The sequence below is a fragment of the Geospiza fortis genome, unplaced genomic scaffold (assembly GCF_000277835.1).
Source record: "Geospiza fortis unplaced genomic scaffold, GeoFor_1.0 scaffold190, whole genome shotgun sequence".
Lineage (NCBI taxonomy): Eukaryota > Metazoa > Chordata > Aves > Passeriformes > Thraupidae > Geospiza > Geospiza fortis.
This window is the reverse complement of record NW_005054328.1, coordinates 1,811,606-1,819,908: the sequence shown is the minus strand read 5'-3', so window position 1 is coordinate 1,819,908 and position 8,303 is coordinate 1,811,606.

Below are 8,303 nucleotides of genomic sequence, written 5' to 3'. Positions count from 1 at the left end.
CCCTACTATTATTCCTCATGTAGGATATTTGTAAGCATATTGGTCATAGCACTTAGATTGCTGTAAATAAATATTGTAGCCTCCCAACACTTAGGTTGACCTTTGTATATGAAGCTGGTATTGCAAACAACAAATGCAGTATTTCAATTTCTATAAAACAGTAGTAACCCATTAACAAAAACTGTACTGAAGAGTATTTTAAATTACCCATAATTTGTATGTACCTCTAAGAAGATGTACTGCCAAAGGTAAGTGCAAAGAGATAGTTAACTTTATTGTCATCGTTTGCCTTTCTTAGGCCCTGATGATGTTCATGATGCTTTTATACTCTGGATGTACCATCCTGCAGGACATTTGCAAGCCATAATGTAATGGCTTTCTGATACAGATCTCTTTGGTTTAACCAATAACCCTCACTTCTCCTTAGATGAAGTCAGAAACTAGCAACTTATGTTTCAGAGGTAAAGGTTTGTGGATGCCTTCCTTTAGCAGAGGTTCTGATTCATTTGCTAGAGCTCTACCATCAGCGACTGTCTGAGGCATGCCTACTTCTTAACTGGATCTGCTGGTACAGTAATTACTATTCTGTTTGTAACAATGATGTAACTCTTAAATAAGTTGTTTTCTCATAAATCAGAACACTAAAGATTAGCAATGAGGTATCAGTGCTGTAAAATAAATTAATCTGGCATCATGAGATAAATTAACACAGAATACTGTTACTAAGAACCAGCAGTCAGCAGGGGAGAGGAAAATCCAGTTTAACCTAATTTTAAATTGATCTCTAGTACCAAACCTTGAAAGAAGTTGGTAGAGGTAATTTGTTCAAGTTTCAGACAGAAGTGGTTGAACTCTCTCAATAGTGGGAGCAAGGAGTCAGTGGATCCTGAACTGGAAGGGGAAAGATAACAAGAATGACAGAGGACCAAGAGATCCAAATAAAGCTTTTAAGTCCTTCATCAGGACCAGTTAGTAACTGTTTTGGAGAACTGAATCATTTATTTGGGCAATTAAAGATGAAGTCAGAAAATTAGTACTTGGTCTTTATGTTTTTACAAGACAGCTGCATAATACAGATAATACTGGCTGATGTTTGTGAAATGTGTGGATGAAGCCAGGTATTAAGAACAAAATATCTCACATATATGTAATCTCAAAATATTTATCCTGAGAAGTAAGAATTCTCCTATTAATTCCACTGTAGAAGTAAGTGTCTGTTACAGCTAGCTGGTCCCTGAGAAATCAGTCTTTGAACTATTCACAGCTTTTAATGCCTTAAAATTCTCCTAACAATTAAGAAATACAGTTTCCCTCACTTAAAGAAACATAAGCACTGACAGGATTTGTCTTTCATGTTTTTAGATGAATGCAGAACTGTAGTCTACATCTAAGCAGGAGCTCTGTCATTCTTTTATGTTTAATGGAGAGAAATAAGCACTTCTAAGGTATGACTCATTTGAGATGTATTTAGCTATCTGCTTTAGAATGAGATGAATTGCTTCCTTAAATCTCCTGTTTCTTTTCATTTACTATAAAGGGTATCTAGATGTCTAACTTGGATGTAGATTTCTATAGTGTAGGAGTCCCTATTTGAATAGATTAATTGTATCCTGACAGACTTAGCAGAAAATACAGACTGGCTATCTTACTTCCTGAATCACACATAAATCCCTACTCTTAAAGAATACTGGATAATGTTAGAATCCTGTGCCCTCTGCCATTTTCTCCAGATTAATTTAAACTTTTATTCCTTTCCTCAGTGATTTTTCTGGGCAGCTGTAGGAATGAGGCATACTGCCATGAAACATGCCATGAGGTATATGAAGGGATTACCTTGGGTATGATGGCTTTCTGATGGGTTGACAGGTAATCAGGCTGAGGCCTAATGACCCTTATCACTGCAATGGAAGAGAGACTGATACGAACTTGTCACAGATACACTCTTGGGCAAGACCCACAGCATTTGTAATCTCTTTTTGTAACTATTTTACATATAAATAGGCTATCCCTCCCTTCCCGTCTATAATGGCAGTGACAGGATATTTGACTGCAGTCTCACCTCCACTTCTTCCAAAAGCGTGAATTGGCATTTGAAATCCTCAATGTCAGGGGACAGAAAATAGCATCACCTTGCGGACAAGTTGATGGGCTTGCTCCTCTGTCTTCCCCAAAGCAGTGATGCCTCTTTGTTAAAATTTGCACCTCTGACTGTGTGGGAGCATACTCCTGAGCACTCGTGCAGAGCATGATAGGCTTATATTTTGTAAATCTAGTGAATCTGTCACCAGAAATCTTGGTTATAATAATAAATTAAGCTTAGATATACCCAAACACCTTTAATCTTCCAGGACTAGCTGGAAGGAAAGGGGGTTTATTTTCTGCTATATTTCTGTACTCTTAATGCAACAACAGGTTGTCCCCTAAGGCCTTTGGACTCTGATTAATGTCCAGAATATGCCTGAATGTCAGGCTGTGATTAGACAGTCTTTCTGTGCCAGTGCTGAAAGCTGATTCAACCTCACACTGCAAAGGTTCTGAGCCAGCTGAGAGTGCCCGAGTCCAGGGCCTGGCTTGGCCAAATAACCATGCCACTGAGCAGCCTGCTTAGCCCTGGCATGGCACAACTTTTAGTGCACTCACCCGTGCCTTGATCAGCACAGAACATAGGCAGAGGGGGCCCATCCAAAGTAACCATGTAGGCAGAGCTGCAGGACACTTCCATCTGGGTTTTTTTTGCAGAGCAGCTGCACAGTCTGCTGCTCACCTGATTAGGATTATGACTGTGTAATAGGGTAGATCATTGCAGGTAAGTAAAATAGAAAAGGCAGAATGATGCCTTGGAGTTGGTGAATTTTTGAAGCTTTCTTCCATGTGAGCTGATTGAATACACAACTCTAGAGTGTCCAGTTTTCTAGATAGGAAGAATCAAAATTTGATGTCACACTGGTGTGAGTAACAAGGAACTAACAAGCTATTTTTAAACTTGCAATCAGACTAATTAAGATTAGAAGATATTCTATAGTGGGCAAAGGATATTATGTACAGTCACTGGAGTACAGTGAGACTGAAATTCTCCACTGAGTTGGCTTTTACTAAAACGATGTGTTAATCTCCTCGGGAATTTCAAGTGACAGCTACACCTCATGCAGTCTGCATCTATAATCATTGCATCCACAGTATCATTCTCCTTTTTTATTAGCTTCATCACTTACTACAGAAAGAGCTATATGACATTTTCCCTTAACTGTTATCTCCTGAGAACAGGGAACTCTAGATGAAATTCTTCCTTACCTTGCCTCATATAGATATCATTTTACTTGTGGAAGCAGAACCTTTTATCAATTTTTGCTAAGACTTCTCTCTTTTGTCATCTCTGGAATGAAAATTTTTCAACTCATGAAAATGTGTTGTTATGACAATGTTTTACAGCACTGACCTATGCATTTGAAGAATATGAATACAAAATTTTAAGCAAGCTATAAAAATTTATAGTCTACTTGTCTGTGCTTCAGAGTAAAGTGGGAAACTGTCCTTCCACAAGATGTAAATTAAAGGATTATATTAATTTGATTTTTTATTCCCTTGTAAAGTTGAGACTGAAGAATGACTCTTCAAGTTTTTGAGGAAGTGTTCTAATCAGTGAACTGAGGAACAATTCCTAAATATGTCAATAGTTAGACAGTCTTAGCTTTCTAAACAACATATGTACAATAATAAAAGATCAAAACTCCTTAAAAATTACTTTGTCACCTTTTTAAATCATGCTTTTAGAACTGTAGTTTTAGACAGATGAATTCCAGCTGAAAATATTTCTTTTTTATGAAGCTAGCTTTGTCCAGATTGTGCCATTAACATAGAAGAAAACAACCTTCCGTCTTGATAGTCTTTTTCTTAAAATAGGTAAAATTAACCATGAAAGTATGTGTGAACACTTCACTCTTCAGAAGAATTTACAAATCTTGTAAGATACCCTCTCATATCAGTAAACTGTGACACAAGGGACCACAGTAGTAGGGCAAAAGTAGCCAAAGTGGTATAAAGCATCCGGAAGTATAGCTCTGGTGACTTTTAGCAGTCTATATTTAGTTGTTATATTTCAACAATACCGTGGAGAGCCTTTGAACTAGCCAGATAACTTTGATTCCGGTTTCACCCTCTGAACGCTTAGTTAATTTTTTTTTTAGTGGGAGGTCTCCAGATTTTACAAATCTAGCAATTTCTGCTGGTGTGCCGCAAGGGGGCAGATCGGTGCTGTTGAACTTTCCTCAGCAGTGAGCAGGAGCAGCAGATCCATCATCTGTGAATTCTTAAAACACACTGCTGTCTGCAGGCTGATTTCCTTATCGATATTGACTGGTAAGGGGTTTATTTAAATACTTCAGTCACAAAATGAATGCTCGTTCTGGGGGATTGTATTTTTCACTTTTTAATGCAATAAATGAAATTAAACAATATATTGTCATGGATTTTCCATTCTACTCACCACTCACACAGTGTTCAGTCAACCACTGCAAATTGTTAGCTAATATAATTTTCCTAACTTTTATAATTTAAGAAGGCAAGTAAGAAATATTTGATTAATTAAAGCTTATTTTCAATACTTCAAACTCACAAACCACAGTTTCTGGTAATCATGTGTTAACACTATGTAGTACCCTTTAAAAATAAAATTTATTTATGAAGATAAATTAAACCAATAGAAATATAGTTATATAAATAAATTTCTTTCTTAAAAACCATAAACACCCCAATAAAACATTAAAAAATCTTTAATTGTGGCTTTTACCCTTGTTTCGGAATTCAAAGTAACAGCATCCAAAATTATTTATGTTACAATTAGGCTTCATTATGTTACACATTACTGAAGAAGGAATAGAGCTCCAGCTTTGTCAAGATCAGTCTGTGCTCAAGACCTTAAACACTTAGTACATGCTAGTGTCTAATTCAAATGAGATGTTAAAGAATCTCCTGAATTTTGACCCAGAAAATAAACAACAAAAATTTGTTTTGTATACAGAGAAAACCAGTAATAATTCCATAGAATTCCACTTGTAACAGAACTACTATACAAGATATGATGAATTAAAGTACATCTAAATGCACTTCAGGGATGAATTTCACCAAAATACTGTCTTCCCTCATTATGGAGGTTGGTCTACACAGACAGAATCTTCTATCTGCAAAACTCTTAACAAGCAGGTACAGTTTTAAGCACATGCTTCTTAAGCATGTGCAAAATGAGATCAATCAGAAGGTTATAGTTTGATAACAAATAGTGGCTTTACACTATAAAAGCAACCCATCTTCAGAAGTATCAGGTCTTCTATGTAAGGCAAGATAAAAAAATCTTATTTTTAGCAGAGTGGCAATTAATCTTTACAAGATGATGGCAAGATTTTTTTTTCTGAAATAAAACATCTCAGATAAAAGTAACCTGAGCCTGAAACTGAAATCACAAGTAGAAAATGTCAGCTCAGATGTTTAAGGTACAAGAAAGAATAGGAAATAGAATCTAGCTGGTAATTTCACATTATTTATATATATATGTATATATATGTGTGTATGTAAAATAGATGTAGTAATAAAAACTGTCAAAGGAAATGGCGTTTGATTAAAATATGAGAAATTGTGACATATGATTAAATTCTGATGACAATTTCAAACACAAATTATTTAAATGGGATTATATATCTTCATATGTATAAATACACATCCTCAAATGTCTGAATTTGGTACAAAGGAGTGAATGCCATAGATCTCTTTTCTCAGTCTGCAGGTCATATGTACGTGGGATGAAGCACAGAGTGGTGATTGTTCTAAGATCAAGTGAAAAGCATTACAAAGCCTGTTGTTGAAATTTGTGCTTTATTTTTAAAAGAGGGAGATGTCAACTTGCCTTTCACTTTTTCTTCATAATAACAGCCTTATTTACATTTCCATAATTGTTATGTATACCTCTTGTATTTTTAAGAGCCCTATGATAATAGTTAATGAGAGAAACAGAAATGTATTTATTATGCCAAATATTTATTCCATGCTACCATTACTCCTACTTGTATATCTGGTGTGTACTGACCTTATTCATTGTGTCCAGGACATTATGTAAGGGAAAAATATGCATAATGTTGTTGTGGACAGTACATCCCACACTTAAACAGAATCAAAGTCCTCTTTAAGACATTTTCTAGAATGTAACCAGAGATACAGACCAGATGGCAAACATTCAGCACACTGTGTCTACAAATTTCAGTGTGCCCTTTGAAATCTTTCTGGATATGAATGGACTTTTTACTTCTAAAGCACTTTAAAACATCATTTAGGATGTGTATCTGATCTCTTCTCTTTGATTTTGCTTTTAGTAACAAAGTAGAATGACCAGAAACTTTTGGAAAACGGTGACAAAGGTGATGGTAAGGAAATGGGTTTTTTAAAATTCAATTTTATATTATATGTATGTATGTATAGAATTAAAATGTTAGAAAATTAATTTTGAATTTTAATTCAGTAAAAAAGTATAATCTACTTATTAATACCTTTTCAAATATTTCCCTCATGTCAAACACAGTATGACAGAAGACCTGATGTGATTTATGATGTTGTTAAAGGCTATGTTGTTTGACTTGGATTTTTTGACAGTATATGCTTATATATACATATGCATATATGTAAGGTGCATGATATTCAGATATTTAGTAAATCTATTACAGTTTGAAAAAATAATTCCACTTCTCATTTTTAGGAAGGTATTTTTATCACTGTTTCACAGATTTTGTGGCAGAAGATTATACATTTCTACAAGAAGGCAGAGAGCACAAAACTGAATGGGATTTTAATTGATTTGATTTGGTTTCGGTTTTTGGTTTCTTTTCTCTTCCTCAAGAACTATTTTCATATTTTGAATTATGGTTCCTATATGTGAAGGAAGTTCCCATCCTGGAAACTGTAATGTGTGTTTAATTCAAATTTAGCAGTTTAAAGTAAACAAAGAATGAAGCCCTTTAGTACCACTAGATGTCATCCTGTGGTCATTGAGGATGTATAAAAAGGAGCAGACTCCTAATAACCCATACAGGTTGCCTGAAAATCGGTAGAAAATTGAAAATGGGTGCACCACAACAAATATTTTTTGATTACAAATAGCAATAAAAACATCTCATACAACTTTAAAGGGTATCAGTGTTAAGTCCAGGAACTAAAATGCATTTGCATATTGTTTTTGTAACAGCATACCAGTAATTGCTAGTTTATTAACTCAGACTAGGATTTCATACACAGTTAAAATTATCTCTGGGGTTAATATTTAATGGTATTAAAAATGGGGACAGATGATAAAGGCATTGTGAGCGCAGTGCAATCATACAATCTAAAGTTTCTTCTGCAGTGCCACCATTTTGTATTCAATCTTGATTTACTGCTACAGATGGGTTTCACTGAAAACCCTGGAGATGAATAACTCCAAAGTCTGATGACATTCAGCACTCATTTGCAGTTAGGAATTTTGCAAATGTTCCCAGTGTTTAGGATGAAACTAACTACTGGGACCAATTATTCATAACTTTTACTGTGCTTGAAATCCAGTCTCAGATGCAAAATTTGCTGCCTCAGTATATCTCTACCAAGAGTACTGTGGCTGCTGGGACTTTTTTTGACAAAACCTATTTAGTTGGTTCTTTGCTGTGATGGCTTTGTAATGAGAGAAAATATCCATGAGAAGCTGCTTTTCCAGTGCTTCAGTTCTGCAGACAAAGCCTGTAGCCCAAAGGCTTATCTTGTTAATAATGGCCACAGTTCTGAACACTTCTCTACAGGCATAGAGCTTTTGCAGATTCACCTTTGTAAATTAAACCAAAATTAGTTTTTCAATTTCTCTCATGAATTTTGATAAAAATTCAAATTTCACTCGTCTGTGAGTCTTGTTTAGGCATGGTTTTAGTTAAAGTTCATTTTAAAAATTCTTATTTCTTACTTTCATTAAATTTCTGTTGGTAATGGTGCCAGCAGGAAGTGGAGGGTCTTCAGATCTGGTCATGGTGGAAAACCTAAATTTGTGGCAGAAGTCTCTTCCAGATCCAGGAGGCTGTCAAAGTTTGCAGACAGCTTTTTTTTTTAGTGAATGCCTGAGTAGCCAAACCCATAAGTAGATCACTACTGGAAAAAACTTCCTATCCTGTATGTTTGTAATATTTGTCATTAGAACATGGGAGCAGAAGATATAAAAATATATGTGATTCTTTTCAGGATTAATCTAACAAATTTTTATTCAAATTAAGATATAATAAACATAGTTTGTTATTTCACCAGTC